At 36.0% G+C, this 10,026-nt stretch overlaps 1 long non-coding RNA gene across 1 annotated transcript; it reads right to left on the reverse strand.

Moving 5' to 3' along the window:
- Positions 1–933: 933 nt before the first annotated feature.
- LOC134660293 (uncharacterized) lies at positions 934–3,157 on the reverse strand. The gene is made up of 3 exons (XR_010097864.1): positions 3,044–3,157; positions 1,736–1,792; positions 934–975 (listed from the first exon to the last, which is right to left on the reverse strand). It is a non-coding gene; the product is annotated as an uncharacterized LOC134660293 (long non-coding RNA).
- Positions 3,158–10,026: the final 6,869 nt, after the last annotated feature.

Consider the following 10,026-nt stretch of genomic DNA (forward strand, 5'->3'; position numbering starts at 1 on the left):
CTAACTATTTAAGATGTTATATGATTCAAAATTTGAATGATATTTAATACAATTCAGATTTTGGCCTGTAAGTCTTGACAAAAACGTCATGTTCTTTAATACAAGCTTTTATTTAACTTGCAATGTTTGTTTGTACAGTCAAGTGTAAAAATATGGGTGCACACATCAAACTCAAAAATATGTCCCATCGTATGTCAAAGAATTAAGAACTATGGGACATATTTTTGAGTAAGTTGTATGCACCCATATTTTTACACTTGACTGTGATAATTATGTTTGTTCGGGCTAAATCTTGCAAGTTACATTAGACCCACGTCCCATTATTCGATTGAGCTGAAAATCCACATACATACATATATGTAGGTAAGCTGCAATAACGATGCAATAGTATGGTACCATCGAGCTGATCTGATGATGGATACAGGAGGTGGCCATAGCAACTGTGTGATTAATGATTATACAATGCAAGTAACGCAACCTAATTGTTTTTTGGTTTGTTAAAATTGTATCAATGAATATTAGTTGCCTGTTGAAAGAAAAGTACAGTCGGCGAAAGAGCTTGTTTAAAAAACCGGCCAAGTGCGAGTCGGACTCGCGCACGGAGGGTTCCGCACCATCAACAAAAAATAGAGCAACAAAATCGTGTTTGTTGTGTGGGAGCCCCCCTTAAATATTTATTTTATTTTATTTTTAGTATTTGTTGTTATAGCGGCAACAGAGATACATCATTTGTGAAAATTTCAACTGTCTAGCTATCGCGGTTCATGAGATACAGCCTAGTGACAGACGGACGGACGGACGGACAGCGAAGTCTTAGTAATAGGATCCCGTTTTTTACCCTTTGGGTACGGAACCCTAAAAAACTGATTTGTGATGATTAACATGTAACTTACAACTATTATTAGACATATGTAGTTTGTAGGGCTTCCTTATTCCATGGTTGACATACAACATCCCATCCCAGCCAACACAATGCTGTTAAAAACAGAACAAATAGTAATTTGTTTCACTCGGGGGCAAAGTTGTTGTTTAACCGCTCGTGCTAATATTGATACCCGAGCAAGCGAAAGATTCCAAAATTGAGAGCGAGGGTTTGAAAGCACGAGGATTAAACAAAATATCGCCGCTATACTTACTCAACCTCGTATCTGCAACACTCATTTGATGACAAAAACACCCGTATTCCGAATGAAAGAAAAGCGACATTTCCATCAAATGATTGTTGCAGATATGAGGTTGAGTAAGTATAGCGACGATATGCCCCCGAGTGAAACACAAAATTGTTCACCACACCAACCCGAAGAAAATATGAACTGTAAGATATCAAATAAAAACAAACCAAATCAAATCCAAATGAATGTTATTAAATATTTATCGTTCAAAATCATCATTTAAAAATCAATTCAACCAGCAAACTTAAGAAAACAACTCCAAATTTGCATTTGATTACTTTGCCTCACATGTGAATAAAATGCGACTTTGCTTTCCATTTTTAAACTATCAAGAGAGCCTTTACGAGTTGGTGTGGTGAAAAATGATTTAAGTAACCTATACTAAAGAAGAGATGCTTTCCACATCGATTTTAGTACATTGAGCCGCTTATTGCTATCTCTATTTGCACGCGCATAATTTATATTGCTGTCCCGCCCATGATGCCGGTTGACAATATCACTGCGAGCTTGACAGCAATATTCCATTGTCTTTGAGCGCACAACAAAATTTTAAAAATACTTACATGCAAGGAATCATTATAAACAAGAAATATGTTTTGAAGAAGTCTCTTAAGTCCTCGCTGAAAACAAATATTGTATTAGAATTTTAAATTAAACTTAATGCATACATAGATAGATATACAGCTTTATTCCACGCGGGTTTTTTTAAAACGTGCCTAAACAAAAAAGCGGCCAAGTGCGAGTCGGACTCGCCCATGAAAGGTTCCGTATTTACGGGATTTGTGACGTAAGTATTAAAAAAAACTACTTACTAGATCTCGTTCAAACCAATTTTCGGCGGAAGTTTGCATGGTAATGTACATCATATATTTTTTTTAGTTTTATCTTTCCCTTATTTTTGAAGTTACAGGGGGGGGGGGGGGGGGCACACATTTTACCACTTTGGAAGTGTCTCTCGCGCAAACTATTCAGTTTAGAAAAAAATTATATTAGAAACCTCAATATCATTTTTGAAGACCTATCCATAGATACCCCACACGTATGGGTTTGATGAAAAAAAAATTTTTGAGTTTGAGTTCTAAGTATGGGGAACCCCCAAAAAATTTTTTTTCTATTTTTGTGTGAAAATCTTAATGCGGTTCACAGAATACATCTACTTACCAAGTTTCAACAGTCTTATAGTTTCGGAAAAAAGTGGCTGTGACATACGGACGGACGGACAGACAGACAGACAGACATGACGAATCTATAAGGGTTCCGTTTTTTGCCATTTGGCTACGGAACCCTAAAAAGGTTCGAGTTTTTGAGGTTCCACTATATATTAGTTTTAGTCTCAATAATCTTCTTCTAGCAACTAGAAGTTCACGCTCACAAAATACATCTATGTTCTGATTTCATAAAAATAATTTACGCTTTTCGGAAAAAAATGGCTGTGATATTATCATGCCGCGATCAGAAAGGGATTAAAAATAACAGATTTCCATACACTTACGTCAAAATCAATATGGATTGACAGCTATCTCAATCCCTTTCTAATCGCGATTCAGTAATATAATAGACCGCGACAGGCATACGGACTGACAAACGGACGTGACGAAACTATAAAAGTCTGCACCTGTACAGTCCATTTCCCACATTGTCCACGAGTGCCCAAAAAGAAGGTACCTAGGAGATCCTCTGGATTTACTTAAGTTAAGCGAAAACGCAGCCCATTGGGTGAAGAACAATATTAATTTGTTGTAAAGCGACTATGAATTTTATTAATGCCATACGACTAAATAAATAAGTCTCTAATGCTAATGACGTATGTTTAAAGATAATATTTTGTGGGACATTAAGGACCCCTAGGACGTCCTTATATGTATACTTACTTCATCATTACTAGTAAATTAAATCCAAACGTGACGAGCAGCATAACAAACAATATGATGAACACTTTTCTGACGAAATCATTTCGATCCTCTTTGCCTTCGCTATAGAGATCTGAAAAAGAAATCTTAGTGTAATATAAGGCCTGAGTGGACGCTCGAGTTGGGCGTGCAGCGGGGCGGGGCGTGCGGCGTGCATGTTAAACAAATGCAAGCGTATATAAATATTTATGTGTATAGGAGCGGCCTTAGTGCACGCTGTTCAAATTACTTGTGAGCCCGACGCCACGCTGCACGCCCCGCCGAACGCTCCGCTTCGAGCGTCCACTCAGGCCACACTTAGAATACTAACTACGGTATTTTGAGCATTAAGAACCTCCCTTGTTGGAAGATCGGTGGATATGAAGCCTAGCTATGTCAAATGGTAAAGACGAATCGATTGACACAAACACAACAGACACAGAACATAAAATGGGTACATTGCAAACAGTTACAATCCAAAATTGTGTAAAAAATATTTAATTTGCTTTTTATATCATTCAAATTTAACTTTTTGAATCATAAATGGAATAAAAAACATCTGTTTTGAAAGTATCACTCATTACCTATTTAAATTATAGTGATTCATGTGGCATGCTAAGATTTAACTCATTTTTAGGTTCAACTCACCTATAAAATCCATTAATTGATTTTAAATAAAATTATTAGGAGGATTAGGCCCTTGGCGTGGATATGGCCCTTGTGGATAAGGTCCTTGTGGTGGATAAGGGCCTTGTGGTGGATATAATAATTGTCGTATTGTATAAGGTAAATACTTTGGGACTATTGTAATGCAACATATGTAATACATACGATGTGGTTGTACTTAATAAATAAAATAAAATGACCCTTGAGGTGGATATGGCCCTTAAAGTGGATAAGGTCAATGTGGTAGATTGATCCTTGCGGTGGATATAGACCTGAAAGTGGTGGATAGACCCTTGCGATGGATATGGCCTTGAAGGTGGATAAGGTGCATGCAGTGGATAGATCCTTACGGTGGATACGGCACTTGCGGATGATTTGGCTCCTGGGGTAGATTCTGTGGGTTCTCACCTGCGGGTTCTAGTACACTTCCGGCCCACAACACGACGTATTCCCGGTTTTTTACTGTAACAAACTTAATAATCTATGGTAGGTTAAAAATATCGCTGGTGGCCTAGCGGTAAGAGCGTACGATGCAATCCGGAGGTCGCGGGTTCAAACCCCAGCTCGTACCAATAAGTTTCTCGGAACTTATATACGAAATATCATTTGATATTTATTTGCCAGTCGCTTTTCGGTGAAGGAAAACATCGTGAGGAAACCGAACTAATTAATCCCAATAAGGCGTATTAGTTTACCCTCTGGGTTGAATTGAAAGGCAGATGGCAGTCGCTTTCGTAATAACTAGTACCTACTAGGTACCTTAATGTACCGTATGCCAAATCTTGGCATTAGTTGCCAAGCGGACCCCAGGCTCCCATGAGCCGTGGCCAAAAGCCGAGGCAACGCGACGAAGATGATGGTAACTTAAGTGTGTCTGGGTACTGCTGCTTACTTGTTAAATCTGTATTGACAAATTTACGAATAAAAATTACCTAGATCGGTTTTTGTCTTTATCACACGATGATGAGGGCATCATCAACTTTCTAGCGTTGTTTCGTCATTCTCATTAGCTTAAAATTTGACAGCTGATGTAAATGGTGCTGTACTGCTCCGTATATTATGCGGTAACTTTGGTTGTCTAAAGTTGAGTTTGATAGTACTATACTACTAAACACATAACCCACTAAACATATAAAACAAGCGGGTACGATTTTGCTTAGACTCCTCATCTCCTTCACTATTATAGACTCTTTGGTACTGTATTTAAACAATGCTTCTATAATGGCACATAATTTTGGTCCTTATACTATTGTTTCATTTTACATTAAATAAATATCTATCTATACCTATTCAGACAAATTATAGAAAGACTCCTCTCCTCTTCAAGAAATGTCTGTATCCCGTGTACCAAAGAAAAACTCCTTACACACATGCATAAAAGTATACACTTACTAGATTCAGTGTCTGCCTTTATTTTTTCTCTTCCCTTCTTATGTTTTTCTTTATGTAATACACTTCCGCGTACATTTTTTTCTTCATCTTCACTAGCATACATATCAAGGGAAGTATGAGCACCTGTTTGTTTAGATAAACTACCTTCTTCGACATCCTTAGCATTATCATTTCGAATATTTTTGTCACTCATCTAGGGAATAAGACAATATTTTTTATTTGTTTTACAAGGGGGAAAAGTTGTTGTGTAACTCCTAATATCGATACCCGATATGTCATAGGTAATTTAGTAGAAAAGTGGTTTAGTTACATTGAGAACTATTGAGGTTAAGTCCAATTCAGCCGACTGATCAAATACCTACCGCAATGTAACGAACCTCACATGTGAGTTCTCGCACCTTCTAATTGAGCCCTTAAGAGTGTCTCCAAATAATTATTTATTTATCTCCTTGAGAAACTCCTCCAGAACACCTGCTGAGGGTTGACGTCATCCGGATGATATGATGATGATATTTATCTTAACAAGCAAGCCATTACACATAGGAGAAACAAAGCAAACAGAACTCACATATAAAGTATACAAAAATATATCACAAAGCGTCTTAAAATAATCTAAATGTTAAAATAAAAATCATCTAGAAAATGACAGAAGCGTCACGCAATTGACATGAACATGAAGCAATCAGAAAAGTTTATTAGTGATGCCATAAATCAATTTAGATCGTTAACCTGCCGGCCTAGCCAAGCTGACAATCGCTGTCTCGTCGACAACAAAACGCTTTGTGTCTCTCTATCACTCTTCCACAATATGCTTCCATATTAGTGCAACAGTGACAGTTGCGTTTCGATCGCTACGGAGCGTAAGCGATTGGCATGTTGGCTACGTGGCCAGGGATGAAAGGCACTCATTTCTATGCATCAAGGTGGTTTGTTTACCACCTTGATGCAGACCTTGACGATTGTTGTTGTGAAACGCGATAATAGAAATTTCCTTACCTGCGTCTCTATCGCTCCAAATTTCAATATTCATATTTCGCGGTAGGCCCTAGTGGAATTCTGAAAAACATAAAAATTAGGCTCTCTTTATCCTGTATAATATACTATAGTCAGTTGGGAAATAAAAGAGTCGTGGAATGTATTGGGCGCCATACATTTCACGAATCTTCTCTTTCCGCACAGACTCTAGGTACTCTGCTGTGTTCTACTCGACGCCCGTTTACAAGAGTGAAGTTACAAAATAAAACTATGGTTTTAATATAATTAAAATTTATTAAATTATAAATAACTAAGAACTATATGACATATATCAAAGCTTTATATAAACTATAATATATAAGTAGGTATATTTTATGAAAATTCGATAGATACCTTGAACAACGTGAACAGGGCCATCATTTCCCTTAATAGTAAATAATGTCTTAACTTGCAAATACATAGGTTCCAAATGGACCGATATTCTAGAGTTAATTAGATTTTTACCTGTTTTTAACAAGCTTTTATTAGGTCGACCTGTATGTAACTATGTAATGGAATCTAAGGTAACTAATTTAACCATCTTCCAAGGATCGTAGCGTCATGAAAATTGGCAGCTGTATGTAGTTCTGATGACAATACAATAATATGGTTCTGTCGAACTGATCTGATGATGGAGACAGGAGGTGGCCATAGGAACTCTGTGATGAAACAACGCAACCTAATTGTGTTAGGGGTTTTTGAATTGTCTCGATGAGTATTAGTTGTCTGTCGTAAGAAAAGTACAGTCAGCGATAAAAGCTTGTACCAAAAATTAAAATTTTGACAAAAACTTATTTTTAGGGGCATTCTACGCAATACTTGTATGGCAGCTATCTCAATCAAATGTGTAAACGTTGAGAATATACGGCCAATTTGTTAGTAAAGTTATATATTAATTACATATTAATATACCAAATATTGCTTTCTCAGACTTTTAAGAAGTACTAGAAGAGTTACATTTCGTCGGTAACCTAATCCGATCGACATGAATAAATGATTAAACGATTAAATATACGCCACTAGATTGAACGAAAGTGATTGGCATTTGGCCTTCCTAGAGGGGAAATTAGGCCTTTTATGCTCGGCCAATAGTGGAGTCAATATAAAGTTAAAGTTACATTAATTGCACAGTCAAATGTTTCTACACGGGTGAATTATATATCATATTGACTACCCGGCTGCGAATTAACAACTTGATATCTCTTCCCGTTTTTGAGAAATAACATTTTTTTTATTTTATATTTTATACTACCTAAACAGTAATTTCACACTAGAGATTTTTTGAAGAATGGGCTATGAAGCTTACACGACTACACGGTCAGAATTTCTCCCGACAATAATATTAATTATAGATTTAATGAAAAAAACAATAACTTTGTAAGTTTTTCATGACCGAGAATATCCCACACTGAGAGAAAAGTTTACTATTGTGGTTAATAGTATTTGTTTCGATCATGTTTAATTTATCTGCCTGAGGAACTGCTATATTCGCAGAATAGCAGCATGATATTGGAAACAAACAGCTAATAATGTTCTACACAATTAATGGACATTTCTAGTTTTTTCACAGTAACTGTACAAGTTATTGAAGAATAACATACTTATTTTTCTCGCAATTATTAAATCAATTTCCAGCATAAAAAGTCAATGAAGTATGCTGTATTTCCAGGCTTCCACAGAGGCAAAGTCAAACTTTGTTTAAGATGTCAAAAAGATATCATTTTGTTATCATTCGCCCAACCGTCTCGCTCGCACCAATACATATTTCATCTAGTACGAGTGAAATGCACGCGCGAATTATATAAAATGACATCTTTTATAACAAAGTTCGAATTAGCATCAAGGTATATTAGGAAAATATACCTTATGACTTATGGCATTGCGTTAAGGTTTAATAATTCAATGCATAAAGTGTCTGTGTTTATGTGAAAAATGATAGGTGTCAATTTTTATATCTATTCACAAAACGTTTAGAATACAGGATGCACAGTCAGATATAAATAGACCCTTGAAGTCTTACAACTATCTATGATACTGGATCTCAAGCTTATTTGGTTAGTAAGTACCGTCCACCAAGTTATACTTCGAATAGCCACCCGGACAAATTCCAAAGCTAATTTCGAATTTTAAAATTTGACAATTCACGAGAAGAGTAACGTAACGTCAAAGGATATGTTTGTCCCTTTTCAACGATCCTGTCATCCGATGCTTGAGTAGAGTGAAACTAAAAGAAGCAAATGTCAGCAATTCGTAACGCTTAGTTTTTGTTAGCGTTAGCGCATCGCGACATGAGAACTAGTATGAGCCTGGCCCTCGATTACGTATAATTGCAAGGAAACTTGGGATCAAGTTATCTTAGTCAATTTAGAGCAGTTGGAATTCAACTCATTGTGAAATTTTTGAACGTTTTCAAATAATTTGTTGGATTAAGTAGTAAAAGTGTTACAGTGTGTTATATATTTGTGATCTACTCACAAGGCCCTTTCATTTGGTACCCCACATGGTATGTTTAAAAGAAAAATGGTAAAAACTTTGCGTCATAGCAACTACCCTCACCACTTTCGCGCTTGTCATCTCATATATTTGTGTTCAGGATATTATACTGAATGCACTGATACCAAATATACTCATATCCGAGACGACATGAGCGTAAATTTTTCTAGAAGACTTTTCGAGAAAAGGCCAGACTACAATATCTTTACAGGTTGATTGATACTGAGTGTATTAACACCATGTTCACCCATATCCAAGACGATATGAACGAAAAGTAACCTAAAGCCACCCTACCAACATTTTCGTAACATTATTATTATTTCTTGAGAGATTATTTCTTGGAAATAATGTTGTAATATAAACTCCTTGTAGAGCACCTACCTGCGAAGAGATCGTGCTGTCAAAGTTGTTAATGATTTAATATAATATTGTTAATTAACTAAAGTTTTATTAATACATCATTTCATTTTATACACCGCGGGATTTAATAACCCGAAAGATTTAAACCACGTATTTTTGACGACAGTACGAGTAAATAATGTTATATCAACATGGGTCCAATTATATATTTTAATTAAACTACTATTTCAGTACAAATTAAATCATATTAATTTACCGCTTCTTTGTGAACAAACCTTTATTCAGAGAGTGAGCGAGTTTAATTAATCTCAAGTAGAGAAACAGAGAGCGAGCATGACATTTCATGAATCACTCCGATATCATAGGATGCACGGCGAATGCAGTGACATGTGTTCCATGACAAGAATTGTCAAGTTATGTCTAGGATCATGTTTACGTTGAAATTATTTCAATTGATTGGCACCTCAAAATACCACAAATTGTATCAAAACTTTATTAATTACTACAACAGTAGGTACAGTGCAGTTATTATTGTTGAAACTTTGCGATAAAATCTTTTCCTTTGAGTGAGGTAACCAAAGCCATTAATCATGATTATATCCGAAAGAAATCATGCCTCTTATTGTTTTAACTCATACTACAGCTGGAAAGGGATGATTACTTGAATGACCTTTTATTAAAATATCGATCATGCTTATCAGTACGTATTTTAAATTCTCGATGTGTTGATTTATACCGAGTAAAGTAAAATAAACAACTATGTTAAACAATTACGCTTTTTTATTAATTTAATGAATTAGGTTTTCGAAGTGTGTACCACCGTTTTCAGCACAAAGATTTAATTTTAAACGGATTTCATTATTTAGGTTTACAAAAGTGTTCTTTATTTCTTCGGAAGCCGTTCGAATTTTTATTAATAATTCTTCTCCAGAGTTCACTGGTGTTGAGTATTCCTTCCTTATCTTTCAGAGTTCCCCATAGAAAAAACCAATGGCGTTAAGTCGGGTGACCGGGCGGGCCAGGTTAGAAAGTTGCTTCCA

Source organism: Cydia amplana, chromosome 2 (assembly GCF_948474715.1).
Source record: "Cydia amplana chromosome 2, ilCydAmpl1.1, whole genome shotgun sequence".
NCBI classification, from domain to species: Eukaryota; Metazoa; Arthropoda; class Insecta; order Lepidoptera; family Tortricidae; genus Cydia; species Cydia amplana.